The sequence below is a fragment of the Culex pipiens genome, chromosome 3, assembly GCF_016801865.2.
Source record: "Culex pipiens pallens isolate TS chromosome 3, TS_CPP_V2, whole genome shotgun sequence".
In the NCBI taxonomy this organism is placed as follows: Eukaryota; Metazoa; Arthropoda; class Insecta; order Diptera; family Culicidae; genus Culex; species Culex pipiens.
The window spans coordinates 115,271,584-115,288,073 of NC_068939.1; positions in this window are offsets into that span (position 1 = coordinate 115,271,584).

The following is a 16,490-nucleotide window of genomic DNA, read 5'->3' on the forward strand; positions in this document are numbered from 1 at the left end:
TGAGTTGAAAAGAGTTATGGTTCAAAAAAATTCAAAACCAAGGGGCTGGAAACTCTAATATTACTTAGGAATACTGAGTATACTAACGATATTCCAGTATACTTGTTAGTATACTAACCGAAAAGCAATAAACTGTTAGTATATTAAAGATACTCTCAGTATATTGGTAAGTATACTGGCGATATGTAAAGGAAATAATAAGTATACTAACATATATTTTGATATACTGGTGAACATAATAAATATAGCTCTAAGAGTTTCCAACCCCTTGTTCAAAACAAAAAATTCAAATCAACGCCCGTGGACGCAAAGGGATGGGCAGTGGAGCTCGTCGCCTAGCTGAGTTTGTTTGGAGCAAATAAAGTACGAATACTGGTTGTGTTTTACTTGGGCTGGGAATTTCACCACTCACGCGTAATAAAAGTGATGACTAATATCTGCTTTAGTTTGGATTGCATCATGTTGAACGATGGAGCGTCAATGATCGCTTCTGAAGATAACGTTGTTAGTCGAACTTTATGTCTAGACTCGATTATCCGAAGCCTCGATTATTCGAAGTTTCGATTATCTGAAGTTCGATTATCCGATGGTTTGTATGGGACTTTGGCTAATCGAATCACGAACAAAAAAAAATGTATCGTTTTTTTCATTTCTTATTTTTAACATAAAACTTGAGTTCTGTGACCCCATTTATGTCAAATTTGAATAGTTGGATATTTCGTTAGCGCCATATGGCATTTTGGATTTAAAAATTCTAAATCATATCAATGAAGCTCGACAATCAAATATAAGACCGCGAAAAAAAATTCACGTGATTCGATTATCCGAAGTGATTTTTTTTTCGTATAATCGAGTCTGGACTGTATTGTATCCAATCATACTTTGAGTTTGAAAGAAATAGTCCCTGTTGGAATTCAAAAAGTCCCTGTTCGAAATAAATAGCCCCTGTTTAAATAACAATTCGTATTTGGTGCTTAAATGGATATGATAACTAGTAGTTTGAACCAATCAAGAAGTCAAGAAAGGAACGAGAGCCAATTTTTGGAAAACATTTTTTCCAAATAAATGATGACGTTGACATTTTAATAAAAAGTTTCACGCTTTGTGTCAAGATTTCATAACCTCTAAATTATCCATAAACTTAATTTCAAAATTATCTTTAAAAAATGTGCCGTTCGTCTCCAGCAAAATGAACTGGAAACTCTTTTAAGTGGAGAAGCATGGTACTATAAGTTCGATTAATATATCGATATCCAATTTTTTTAAGACATATCTCTGAATCCTGTTAATGGATTTCCCACTTTTTTGGATATGTTAGATGATACATGATATTTTAAGCTATAAGCTCTTTGGTCCCGAGACCTTCACATAAAAAAAAATCATTTGATCTGTAGGGGAGAGTGGGGAGACTTGATCCCCTTTTTTTGTATCGCACATAACTCTGTCAATTTCTCACAAAACTATGATCTTTTTGCATGAATTGAATGCTTAAACATTCAACTATGTTTGGCTGATAAGGGTATTTCATCAGATAAACTCTTCGAATAATACCAAGCGTTTTTAAAAAATATTTTAAACCGGCATTTTAAAAATGTTAGGGGTAACTTGATCCCCTTTCAACATTTTGAAGAAATCTTAAGCAAAATGTTTCTTATTCATCCAAACTTTTAATTTTCTATAAGTTACAGCAATTTCACATAAAACCTGTACGTTTGTGTTCAAAATATAACAAGTTTAGTATGTAAAATATTTAAAAACTTAAAATATTATTTTTTAGACCAAAATTAAGCATGTTTACAAAAGCTGGAAATTTTTGTTTACAAAACTTTTGAAAAAAAGTTCAAACTGCAGTAAGTTATGTACAACTATATTAAAGGAAACTATGTATGAAAACCCAGCCCAATTCAATAATCTTGAGGCTGATTCCAGTGACTTTAAAAATGCAGGGATCAAGTCTCCCTAAACGCACTTTTTTAAACAATTGATTGTAAAAATAGTATGACGATTAATTTAACATCAAATGCGTAAGGGTTTTGGAGTTGATAAATTTATCAAACAATTCATGTATAAAAAATATTTTTTTGAATAATTTTTGAGTGTATTCTATACACATCAAAACAAAGAAAAAAAGATCTCTTGGAAGTTTTTTGCAGCTCGTTTTAGAAAAATGTGTGTAACTCAATCTAAATTTTTTTTTAATTTTTTGCTTTGTTTTCTACAATGAGTTTTAGTTAATTTTGCACAACTTTCTAGAACAAAGCTAATTGTTTTACCCACATGCTGACGAGATACAGGCGTGGGATCAAGTGTCCCCGGGGATCAAGTCTCCCCACTCTCCCCTATATTGTTTTTTTTTTAAATATCTTAGAATTTATCATTAAGGGGTTTCATACATGTAAATCGTCAAAAATGTAAGAGGTTGGAATGGGCATAAATTTAAACTTTTTTTAAATCTCTTTACAGGGCATTGAAATATATATTTTCATCAATTAACCAAATAAATATGAAGACATTTGGATGTACCATTGCCGAGATATAGCTATTTTAAGTTAGCAGTTTTAAAAAACGGGTGCCACGATATCTCAACACTGCCTTGACCAAATCGGCTCAAAATGTTGGTGAAGACTCGTTAAACCGGTCCTGTGTGCATGACGAAGGCCGATTTTCTTAATTTTAATTTTTGAAAAAAGATAAAAATATTTTTATGTTCTTTATATAAAAAATCGTCAGTTTTTGATTTTTGTATTTAAAAAAAAAGCATAATTAAAAAATCGGGCTTCGTCATGCACATGGGATGTGCCTTGGGAGTCTTCACCCCAAATTTCAGTCAATTTGGTACATCCCATCTCGAGATACCGTGGCACCCGTAAATCAACTCGGTGTTTAGAGAAAAAAGTTCACAAATTTGCGCTTTGCAAATGGCAAAATTGTGAACATAAATCGTCTTTTACTCAGTTCAGTCACGAAATATCTCCATGAAACTTTCAGGAGCGATTAAAAATCATCTTTTTAGTGATTTTAGTGAATTTTCTGAAACATGAAATTTTGTTATTTTCTACATGTATGTAACCCCTTAAAGGAAAGAACGCTTAGGGGGCCTTTTTCAAATACTCATGACATTGAAAATATTTTACCTAGATTTTTTTTTATTTATTCCAATTTTATCATTTTCCTTATATTTCAAAGGTGGGTTATTTCCTGAAAAATTGAAAAAAAAGATCGAAAAGTTGTGAATGATCGTGCGTCTCCATCAAAATATTGGAAAAAGAAAATCAATGCACCACAACCATTAAATTGCTTTTAACCATGTCGTCAGTTGTGTGCTATCTTGTGACAACGACCATTTAGCACTTTTCGAGAAAATCGATTTTTGAAGTTTGTTGGTAAATAATTTCAAAACTATGAATGATAGAACCAAACTTTTTGAAGCAATTGTTTCGTATACTATCGCTTAACAAACGCTCCAAGTTTCAACTAATTTGGTTAAACCAGTTAAAAGCTGGGTGCAGAATAGTGGTTCGCAAAGCGGCCTCAATTTAGAACTGTCAAAGTGGAACCAATTTACTGTTCGCAAAATGATACCAAGAAGTGGCAAGTATTGTAATCGATCTATAATTTATTTTGTCGGTGGCGTCGAGCTTGAGGTATTCGAAGTAAACAAATCTTAAGAAAAGGGTAGAAATCGAGATTGGGTAAATTCGTCGCTAACATTTTAATAAGCGCTATGTCTCTCGCAAAACTTACGTTTATGACGTTTTGTGAAATGTTAGCGACGAATTAACAATAACTTTGAATTTCACATGCCAAATAATATTAAATTATCTTACTCCATAATGTACACTGCGCTTCAAAGATACACAATCTCGGAACTTCGATTCGGTTGTTCTTCTGATTCACAAAATTCCACCCACTTCTGACGCAATATTTCGTCACGTGGAAATCAAAAAGCCCTCTTTTGGCCGCCCTTCGATTTCGATTTTTCACGAAAATTTAAACATGAACAGATTTAAAAAAATCAAAACAAGTCATTTAAGCAGCAAAACATATGTCACGCTTGAGCTTGAACATAGCCTGCCACATTGTTTATGTTTACAGCTGTAGTGCAGATGTATTAGTGGGGAGCAGTGGGGAGCATTTGAAAATCGCGTCATGCATTCTGTCTTTTCAGCACCCAGGTTAAAAGATACAGTAAATAATGTAAACAGAAATCCGAAAAGCACGTGTCACAAGTGTGTTTCGAAAGTAAAATTGTACTAAGTGTCACAAGTGTGCACAGAATTCCCTTACAAACCAAAATAAGCTCAAATCAATGGTTTAATTGACTTAATCAGTATATTTTTATAAACAAAAGGTTACATTGCCTTTACAAAGTACGTGGGTACATAAATTTGTGAAAAACAAGAATTTTTTTCCAAATGTTCCAACAACATGTATGACGTGTCACAAGTGTGCACAATCATTTTGATGATGAATTGGTCTATGTCACAAGTGTGTATTGCGATATCCGGGAAACGAAAGCGAGTTTCCAAAATCGGGTTAAAGCATCTTGTAGTGTTTGTTAAGTATAGCAAAACGTCATCATTAACTCATTTTCGACCAAAATGGTCTATATCACAAGATAGCACACAGCTGACGATGTGACTCTGTGATCACACGTAAAATCATGTTTTTTTACGTATAATTTGTTGCAAATTTACATCAAATTGCATTTGAATTTAAATGGTTAATGACGTGCAAAAGTGTTACATCATTAATGATGTAACATTAGGAAATATTTTGATGTGTGCATGCACTGAAAAAAGTAGCTTCTTGACACAAAATATTCAGATAAAAAAAAGTTGTGGGGCTACCTTAAAAATACTTAAAACAATAAAATCTTTTGTAAATGTTTAATCTGTCATCCTATCGGCCTATCCAGGCAGCGAATAACCAAAAAGGTTAAAGTTGCCTTAAATGAACGAACGAACAAACAAACAACAACAACGGACCATTACAAAAAATATTATATATTTTATATTTCCTGAGTGCTCAAGATAATAGCATTCACAACTTTTTTTTCTATTTACATGACGATGATTCACTCAGTTTTAGAGCGTCCAATTTCCCGTCCCGGGAAAATATTTCCTGAGATTTTCCGTAAAAAATATTTCCCGTTTACCGAGAAATATGTAAATTTCCCGGGAATTCCTGAATATCAAGTGGAAGTATAAATTTTCTTAACTTTTTGGAATATAGAAATTCAACATAATCTTGTTCGATTCAATTCATTGTTAAGTTCATTACTGTTACTGCTCGTACAACCTCCGGGCCTTGAGCTGTCTCCAGTTGCGCTGCCACTGGACTCGGTCCTGGGCTGCTACTCTCCAATTCCGCTGCGGAACTCCCACACTTTCCAGATCTTCCTCCACCTGGTTCAACCACCTTGCACGTTGCGCTCCCCTCCGCCGCGTTCCAACCGGCTCCGAATTTAACACCAACTTCACCGGATTGGTTGTCCGGTTCGGTTGACGCGCATCCATTCTTGCGACGTGTCCGGCCCACCTGATCCGGTCAGCCTTGGCGACCTTCCGAATACTTGGCTTGCCGTAGAGTTGCGCCAGCTCGTGGTTCATCCTTCTCCTCCATACAGTGTTCTCACGTACGCCGCCAAAGACCGTCCTAAGCACTCGTCGCTCGAAAACTTCAAGCGCTTGCAGGTCCTCGTGCATCGTCCATGTCTCGTGGACGGGAGATACCGTCGCCTTGTCGCATTCCCTTGCGCGATTCGATCGAGTTGGACATCGCTCCCGAAATCTTCACGCTGCATCGTGCCCCGTCCATCGTTGATTTCACCAGTCTTTTCAGCTTCCCGGGAAAGCCGTTCTCGTACATGATCTTCCATAGCTCTTCGCGATCGACCGAGTCGTACGCGGCTTTGAAATCGATGAACAGGTGGTGCGTTGGGATCTGGTACTCGCGACATTTTTGGAGTAGATTTCCCCTCCACAAAACCGGCTTGGTACATACCGACGAATCCTTTGCTCGCTCCTACAGACGACAGAAGATGATCTGTATTGTAGGCCGCGTTGAGAATAGTGATGGCTCGATAGTTCTCACATTCCAACTTGTCCCCCTTCTTGTAGATCGGGCATATTACTCCCTCTTTCCACTCCTCCGGTAGCTGTTCTGTGTCCCAGACCTTGACTATTAGCCGGTGTAGGCAGGCCGCCAGCTTGTCCGGGCCCCGTCTTGATGAGTTGAACCTTCCTTGGACTAATACGAACCCACACAACAAAGAGCACCTCGATCCGACGCTCCGTATTGAACTGATTCAACCAAAAACATCGTTCCAACTTTTTCAAAAAGACTGCCTACACGGAATTTTTGGCGATTTTTTTTTACACGCGAAAAAAAAGTTGGAACGATGTTTTTGATCGCAAAAATCATAGATTTGATCAAATTGAGTTCTGCAAAGTTCTAGGATCATCTAGACATCCTAACAAATCACTGGAAAAAAGAATCGTCATGATTGGGTGAGTTATGCCCGAGAAGCAGCGAGTTGAAGTTACCGTTCTAACTTTTTTGGAGCCTTGGGCGTTGGAATGTTATGTAAAACATAATTTCTTATTTTTTTTTGTTATTTCAACTTTATGTGTCAAACCACACTCTTAAATTGGTCACAGAGGCAAGTTTTAAAAAAATATGATTGTGGAGTGTTTTTAATTTTTAGGGCAACACTGTGATAAATAAAAACTTTTCAACGAAAAATACCAAAGATCATCTTTGGATTTATTGTACGATTTGAACTAAGAAAATTAGACAAATCAATTTGAAACATTTACTTGTAGTTGTATGACTTTTTACATGCTGTCTTGCTATTAATTGATCTTCACACTCATTTTAACTACTAAAGTTACCGTCCTATACAGTTTAAGGCAAAATATTTATCTTCAATAAATTTAAAAATTTCCCGGGAATTCCCGGTAAATTGCCTGAAAATTTCCCGTTTCCCGGGAAATTGGACGCTCAGTTTAGATTGTGTTTATTGAACAGTTTCATTATCATTAAAAGGCACGGGGTTTCTTATCGGTTATTAATAGATGGGTCATATGTTCAGCTTGAGATAAGGGCTGCAGCGATTATAGCGTGCCACATTAAAAGGCACTACCAATACTTATTTGTGCGCCAAGTCCAATCTTGAGCTGTCTAAGTTTTTTTTGAGAACCTGATTCGAGTAGTACACTCATAAAACAAAATATTGTGTAGTTTCAACAAATCAAACTTTTTGATATTCTTCTCATTCTGCTTCATTTCTCAGTAAAACCGTTCCCTGGCACACGAACTAATAGCTCATAACGGGTTCGGACCTTCTTAAAAATGCTTCAAAAACTTCAACAGTCGAAACAGTCGATTGTACATTTAATATTAAATTTGCCAACACAGCAAATAAAGTAGTAATCCAGCTGCGTGTAAAAGGCCTGGGTGTAAAATAAATGTTGCATTATTTTATGAAATTCTATGTAATATTACACCCTGAAATATGTAGCCCATCAGTATGGTAAACCTATTTGACCGAAATGTCAAGCTCATATATGCGTTTATCCTTTCAATTCTTCATCGATCTGATGGCCGAGCGGGCTAAGGCGCCAGCCCTTACTGTTAGTGCTGGGTTTGAATCCCGTCGGTTGCAACTTTTTTTTTGTGAGTAGAAAAATTGTACATGCAGTGTGTAATATTAAGTGTTTATTTTGACGAAGGTGATGTGCATGCTTTTGCATGCGATTTTACCATCGGATTTTTTGCTGTGAAGTTTCTGAATTTGAGTTCTGTTTAGCATTAAGAACTCTGTACTGGACGGACAAACAATCAAATTGTAATAATAACATGAGTTATGGAAAATAAAAATGTATACAAATCAACATCATCGACGTCAATAGGGGAAAGTGGGGCAAGTGTAATAAGCTAATGAAATGCTCGTTAAAATATTTGTCGGATTTTTTTATAATCATCTTATTCCAGGTCTTGACTAAGACTTTGATAGAACAAGTTTTTAAAAAATCCTGTTTTTAATGTAAAAAATGAAACATGAAACAACATGTTAATTTGCGTTTACTTGGGATGGATGGGCACAGGCGTGGCAGGGGGGAGCGTGGGGAGTCACTATGGGTGGGAGGTAGGGTGGCGTTGAGGCAGGGATTTTATCGGAGAGTAGGAGGGGGTGAGATGGGATAGGGGCGCATGGGGTGTCGGGTGGATGTGGTGTGACTGGATGGGTTTGTGGTGTATGGAGGGGTGGTTGGGTGTTAAGGGGGTGTGGTGGTGGGGTAGTACTGTGGGGTTGACGTTGTGGGGATAGATTCTAGGGGTGATGGTAGGGTCGAGTAGTTTTATAAGTGGTGGTTATAAGGGAGAAAGTTTTTGTTGGTGGGTGGAGTGTGTGGTTTATGGGGAGGAAGATCACTGGGAGGGGTGATGGGGGGGTGTGAACTAGGGGGGTTGGTAGGGTGTGGTGCTGGGTGGGAAGGACTGTGTGTTAGTGGGATGGTTTTCCCATAGAAAATATGATTGTCGGAGGGATTCGTGAAGGGGGTGAGCTCCCAACCAAAATAAAAAAATACAAAGTTAATGCTGTGGGAGTGAGTTGTGGGGCGTGGTGTTTGGGATGGGACTGTGCGTGGGTATAGTAGGAAAATAATAGTGGTGTGTTTTAGTGGAGGCGTGGTGGGTGAAGGTTTTATTGTAAAGTTGAAGGTGGGGGGGTATGGAATCTTACACCGATGCCGGATGGTGGACTTTCCAAAAAATATAGGCGGAGGGGGAGTGGGGTATGTGGGAAACGAAGCTTTTTATTATTCGGGGGGCGGTGGGGGGGGGGGAACATAATATTTGGGGAAGTGTGGCCATGGTTGTGAGGTTTCAGGGGTAAAGTTTCAAAATTGGCGGAGGAAAAAGCTGGGAAAAAGTTATAATGGAGATGGGTGGGGTGGGGGGGACTAGCTGTGTGGGTGGTTGTTGCAACCTTAAAGTGGTCAAGAAAAAAAATGGCCTGGAGGATTCTGAATGTATAATGGGGGGGGAGGGGGAGGGGCGTGCTTTGGGCTGGCACATTGTGGTCAGGGTTGGGCGGGCGACTGTGGGTCATATGGCAGCCTTTTTTGTATCTATATCTATCAATGCTTACAAGGTCAACGAATCCCAGCAATTTCTGCGCATGCTCTCATGTGCAATATTTCGTCTCTAATGTTAAATCCAAAACGATTCCCTCGTCCTTCAAAGAATAGAAGTGAAGAATAAAAAAACCTTCCATAATTCCATTTCAACGAGTTGCTTTCAATAAACGGTCACGTTGTTAAAATGTATTAATATGTATTCCTCCCTCCTGGAGCGCAACTCATTCCAGTCCGCAATCTCTCTACGACGACGGAGAGGGTGCGAAGAAGTCAAAATGTAAACCCAGCCAGTTTACCATTCAGTCAACCCAGAAATAGCTCCCAGACCAGGTAAACACGCCTTCCCTTACTGCGTTGTAGCTTTTTCCACTTTTTTGTTTATCGGTACCAACGGCCGAGCAGTACACTCTGTTGCATGAAAAGGAAAGTTTAAGGTTTCCAGAATAAAAGACTACTAGTTTTGGTAAACGTTTTCAAGTATTTGACTACAGTTATGAAACAATAAAAAAAATCACTGGAATATATTAGTTAAAATTGATGCTTGAAAGAATTTTCAGCCGTTTGACAACTGACTCCACTTCTGCGTATATAGCGAACACCCATGCATGTATAAACATCAGCTGGTTTGGTAAATATTCACGTTTCGAAGATAGGCGAGCTCCCTTGTATTTTTTTCAGACGCAAGATTTCATCGCGAAGGAATACCTACAACAAAATATACAAATTAATATAACCAGAGACCAAAACGGGAGGGAAAAGTCGTTGACACTCGGCGTTTGTTGAATTTATACATATTTTGGGCGATGTTCGACGTTCGACTGTGTGGCGACCCGAGATTACCCCCAGCTGAGATAAAGAAAAATAAATTAGGCAGTACGCAATTGGAACGAGGAGGTACTACGCAGTTCATGCAGGGCTGCTTTTTATGGTAGGAAAAAGTAAAAACTGTACTTGGTATATTACAAGTAATTCTTGATTCATCTTAGGCTTTTTTAAATTTTTTTTAAACTGGGAAACTAAATAGAAAGATCCACATGTTTGAACTCCGTCGATTGCTGCAAGAACCAAATATAAACATTTTTTTATGTAGAGAAATGGTCAAAAACTGAAGAATCAGGTATATCATGCACATAATCAGAAAGTAGTTATAATGGAGACGCAAGGCTGTTTTATTTTCTGATAATTTCATATTATAACGTATATCTATAGGGGAAGTTTGGGCAAGTCTAACTAGCTAAGGAAATGCTCTTTAAAAACCATTAAAAACCGTTTAGAATCTTTCCGATATTTTGAAAATCATCTTAGAATGTATTTGAAGCGTTTTTGTAATCTTTAGATGAAATAATAATATTTTACTAATAAACGGTACATTTTCATTTTATCTTTGTTTTTATTTATGGACTTTTTTTCCTTTTTTTTCATCAATTTTTAAGTACTTTTATGCATTTATTTCCCTGTTGTTCCAGCATTTCGTATTTTTTCCATACATTAAATCAATCAGCAATTCCCCAAGAAAACAGCATGATTCGAAAAAAAAAGTTCTCAGATCGCGCTCAAATTTTTTTTTTACGGGTCAAAATAATCCGACCCGTATTTTTTTGTTTGGCCATTAGGATGACCTACGCCGTGTTAGGGTGGTCCTAAAATGACAATTTTCGTCGATTTTCGTAAAAAAACACTTTTTTCAAAAAAAATATATTTCCGCGCCATTTCATCCGATTTTAGCTGTCTTAGGCGCAAAAGAAAGGTGATTAGTTTGGCTATTTGGGAAAAATAGTAAGAAGTTTCAAAAATCTAGCTTAACATTTGAAAAGGTCGTAATGCAGTTTTGAAGGTCTTGGGACCAGAGAGCCTATGTCTGAAAATATTTTTATCAGATTCCTCGGAAAGTTTTAAATGACTTATCAAAAAATGGTGAAGTTATGTTTTCAATACTTTAAGATACGATTTTTTGAAAATAAAAACTGGGTTGCGACATGTCGGAAAGTGTACTTGTGAAATTACCGAAATTGGTCCACCGGAACCATGTTACGGATATTCCGGGTTGGTGGCAGGGTCGCCAAATGGCACCAGATCGTAATGAATATGTCAAATTTGGGTTTCTGAGCAAAAATCAGTGTTGTTTGACATGTCGGAAAGTGTACTTGTGAAATTACATCAAAGGAATATGCCTTATATGTCCAGAACATGTATTGGAGCAAATTGGGATGGTTTTTCTGAAGAACTTATGATAATAATCATCAACACTGATTTGCTGATTGCTGTTTTGTACTGACCTGCCAACATTAGAGGCACGCTGGTATTAGATGCTGTTCCACTAGTAAATTTGCCCCACTTAAACAAGGTTTTCTAAAAGCTTTCAATAAAAACAACGAAATGATAAAACATACGATATATTACGTGCAAATCATTGGTAGGGCACTAGGGACCATCCATAAACCACGTGGACACTTTTTTGGGAATCTGTTACCCCCCCCCCCCCATCGGACACTTTTTTGGGAATATGTTACCCCCCCCCCTTCGTGGACAATTGTCCATACAAAAAAAAACTTTTTTGTATGAATCGTGGACAATCGCCATACCCCCCCCCCTAAAGTGTCCACGTGGTTTATGGATGGTCCCCTACTGATCTAGGAACAATAGAATTTAGATAAAATGAGCCTTAAAATAAACCGCAAGCCTTATTTCGTACTTTATAAATATTATAAGAAAACAAAGGCTTTGGAAAAAAAAATCATTTATTCTTATGCTCCATGGCGTTTACGTCGTTTTTACTGTTATGTGGTAGTAGAAGCAGCTAATTGCATTGCTAACAACTATTTCTCATACTGGAAATAATCAAAATTGTAAAAATTGCGGCCGTACGAGCGATTCTGGAGTTTGTTTTGAAAAGGTCCAATAAACCAAATTTTCAATTTTTGCTTTTTGAGTGTGTTTAGAACCGCCTTGAGTCAGGGGTATTCAAAAACACCTAAAAAGCAAAAAATGAAAATTTGGTTTATTGGACCTTTTCAAAACAAACTTCAGGATTGTTCCTCTTGTCCCATATGGTCGTATTGCCCCACTTTCCCCTATTATTATCCTTCCCATTCTTCAATGAATGGTGTGATAGCCTAGCGATCTAGGGCACAGTGTACAGTGTGCTGGGTTCAAGTGCCGAAATATTTTTTGATTATTTTTCAAACGCAGAAATAAAATCAACGTGAAATAAATAACACAATATAAATCATAAATCTTTCAGACATATAGGGACGCAAGTGACAGTAGAGTGAAACAGAGTTAAAAATACAACCAGCAATACATTGTTGTGTCCTTTTCAGGACCCAAAAACAGCCTCGCAAAATTTGGGAACGAAATTACTATGGAGAAACTTGCACTTTCAATTTTTTTTCTTTACAAAATTAATGTTTCACGGAAAGAGGATCCATCGCCAAAACGCGGTAAAGCTCGCTAAGACTAGCAAAAAAAGTCGCTAATTTGAGATGAGAATGACAACTGTCGTTTCTGCAGCTACCCATTACAGTAGAATTTCTGCCAAAGTAGTAGAGAACTACGCTGTAATCATTGCCACATTTCGCTATTTTTGTCTGTCAGATATGTTTTTACCAGTAATAAACCAACAGAACTAAGTTGCTGGATTTGATTTTGCTCAGCCACTGATTTCAGCAAAAAAATCCCTAGTCCAGTGAATTTTTTCGCTGATGATATCAGCAAAATCGAACCCGGAAAATACTTCTGCTGGTTTGGCGATGGATCCCCTTTCCGTGTTTATTATTTGTCCGTTAGTTCAAGCTGTCTACAGCCAGTTTTCTGCTGAACTGTTGAAATAAAATCAGCAGCATCTGATTGCTTGCCTTGAGAATAAAACTGTAACCTTTTAACATATCGTAAACCGGAGTGACACTGATAGGAATTTAATTAATTTTTGGAATTTTTTCTCAAGACTTTTATTTTTAACACATGTACTAGGGTAGGCCACACAAAGTCCACGCACTATTTTTGAAAGAAAGTTTTTCAATAAAAAAATAGTTGAAAATTCTTATTTTAAATACCGGGGTGACGGTATTTAAAATTTTTGTTGTTAAAATCAGGTTAAAGGTGTTCAAATTTTATTTTTACGTCAAATGTACCATCACTAAGGTTGCTAATATAGTTTTTCCCAAAAAATCAATGTTTATATTTAGTTAACTAAGTTTATAAGCTTTTTAACAAAATTTGTAAAATTGTTAAAAAGTCAGAATTTTTCCTGAAATTTGTTAAAAATAGTTTTGTTTATTTAATTATCGATCCACGAGAACAAATATTACGAAAGTCCATACATTTTTGGCAGATTGCTCAAACGAAACCATAACAACGTTTTTACCTAGGTATTAAAAAACGTGGGTTTTATAGAAAACCTAGATGAATGGGTATCAAAAGATCGGAAATTTTTTGCCCTTTCTGATGCCACATAGGTTGACTTGTGAATTGGGGACCGGTTTGGATGCCGGCGGATTTTCCGACGTCGCAGTTCCGGGTTGGTACGAAATTCCAACGAAAAATCTATTCTTTCGATACAAAGACCCCCAAAACGGTATTCTATCCACTCCGAAATATTTATTTAGCAATTCTATGGTCATATATTGACATTTAGATTAATTAAAAGTTTGCAAAATTAAGTTTAAATAAGTTTTACATAGAATTTCCAGAGTTATATAAACATTCATACTAAGTAGTAAGTAAACTTTATATTCAATCCAAATTATTTTTTTAAACAGTCAAGGATGCCTATTTTGAGATGTGAGACTGGATTTTTGGTGATTTGTCAACAAATAACTTTATTTATGTTATTTTTTGGAAAAGTGTACAAACTTTTTTGCACCTTTTTTGATTTTTGTAATAGTATTTGTTATAGAGCTTTTTATAGAAATCATCTTTTCATGAGCTTTTTGTAGCAAAATGTTCGGTATGAGTTTCTGAACAAAACGTAGTACTAGGTTTCTGTCTTTCTGTGGCTTTGAATTGTTTACATGTTTCATCACAAAATGTGGATAGTGCCCAAGGGGTGTAATAGTAGTTTATGCAACAAGTTGCAAAAAGCGGATTTTTTCAGCACGAGTCCGAGTTGGATAAATACGAAGAGTGCTGAAAAAATCAAGTTTTGCAACGAGTTCCATAAAACATTTTTTGCAATTCCAAAAAACACACACTGAGTGAAATTTTAAGTCAAACTTTTATGTGTTTTGTCAATAAATCGTTTAAATCAAAAAAAAATTGAAAAGTGTTTCTTTTCGAAACAAGTGCTGAAAAGTTCAACTTTTCAGCACCCATTTGAGTACTGAAAAGTAGAACTTTTCAGCATTTATTTTGAAAAGTGTTGCTATTCGATTCTGTTATTTTTGGTACAGAAAAGTAGGCTATTTCGTCGTTCAAGAATGACAGGAAAAGTGAGTAGTTTCACGATGGAATTGCAAAAATACTTTTTTGCATACTGTACATAGGGGAAATATACCCATTTTAATCACACTAAGCCATTCGACCAATTCTCATCACTTTTGCCGTTTCTGCTATTAAATCAACATTTTCAGATGTTTCAACAATGGAGAGTTGCTTGCTCACTTTTATTTGAGCTATTTATTACTTTGGAACAGTCAAAAACACTTTATATAAGCTGTAATTCATGATCAAAGTGCTGATAGGCCGATAATAGAAATAGGCTGAGAAAGGGTATAGTTCCCCTACTTGAAAGTACACAGTAAAAAATTGTATAAATTTGGAAGGTTGAATATTACCTCTTTTATGATGTAATTTTACCTCTATTTCGACTGAAAAAGCGTCATTACAACAGAAAAGTGGTAAAATTACACATTTTCAGAGGTAAAATTACACATTTTTCTGACATAAAAGATGTACCCGACGATGTACCCCTTTCCAGATGTAATATGTACCATGGGTGTATAGGAAGTATATCGAAAGTTTTTTAATAGGTCTTATAAACATATGAGGGACAAAAGTTTATGAAAACTTTTCCAAAAAAACTCTGGATGCAAGAAAATACTTTTTAATAAAAAAAAATCTGAAAAAACAGGATCAACTCGGACCGTTTTGCAACCTTTGGCAAAGTTGTACGGGAATTTCCTACAAGAATCTCACAATTCTAGAGTCTTTTTAATGTCTTATGAACTATTGTCTTTCATAAGTTTATAAGACCTATTAAAAAAACTCAAGACTTTTTATTGAAAATCACACCGTTTTTTTAGACGGAGTTTACTAACAAAACGGGACATACACAAACACCAGGAGGAGATGGGCTGGAATCGAACCCGGGCCCGCAGATCACATGAGGGATCGGCAGCCGAAGCCGCTAACCATCGCACCACCGGGTCCACGAAGCCTTGTATAATTTTGGGAGAGACGCTAGCCACCTGGCAGAAAAGTACTGAAACGATGTTTTTCTGCATACATTCCAGATTTTTCCTGACTTTTTGACAAAAACAATCTGATATATCGGACTTTTTCCGATTTTTTGCGAATTTTGGCAAAATCCATAGTTTTTCTCAGAAGGAAGCAAGCAAAATAAAAGCTTCCTTAACATCAACAGGGAGCAACATTTGAAGCAAATTTAAGCACAGCCCTTGAAACGGTAACCAACAGAAAAAAAAACCCTAAGAACCCGCTCAAGATTCAGCCAATTCAGCAGTCCGAGCAAGGGGTTGGAAACTCTTAGAGCTATATTTATTATGTTCACCAGTATATCAAAATATATGTTAGTATACTTATTATTTCCTTTACATATCGCCAGTATACTTACCAATATACTGAGAGTATCTTTAATATACTAACAGTTTATTGCTTTTCGGTTAGTATACTAACAAGTATACTGGAATATCGTTAGTATACTCAGTATTCCTAAGTAATATTAGAGTTTCCAGCCCCTTGAGTCCGAGGCAACTAAATACATAGGGGAAATATACCCATTTTAATCACTCTAAGCCGTTCGACCAATTCTCATCACTTTTCCGCTTTTCCGCTATTAATCAACATTTTCAGATGCATCATCAATGGAGAGTTGCTTGCTCACTCTTATTTGAGCTATTTATTACTTTTTTTTTTATAACTGTCTTTATTTATTTAGGCTCATCTACCAAAGTTTTACGGAGCCGGATATCAAATATTTATTACTTTGGAACAGTCAAAAACACTTTATGAAAGCTGTAATTCATGATCAAATTGCTGATAGGCCGATAATAGAAATAGGCTGAGAAAGGGGATAGTTCCCCTATATGGGACGTGTGATGAAATATGAAGCCTCCGCGTCGCGATCAACGCGACGGGGGCACCAATCAAACGTAGGAAAGCAAC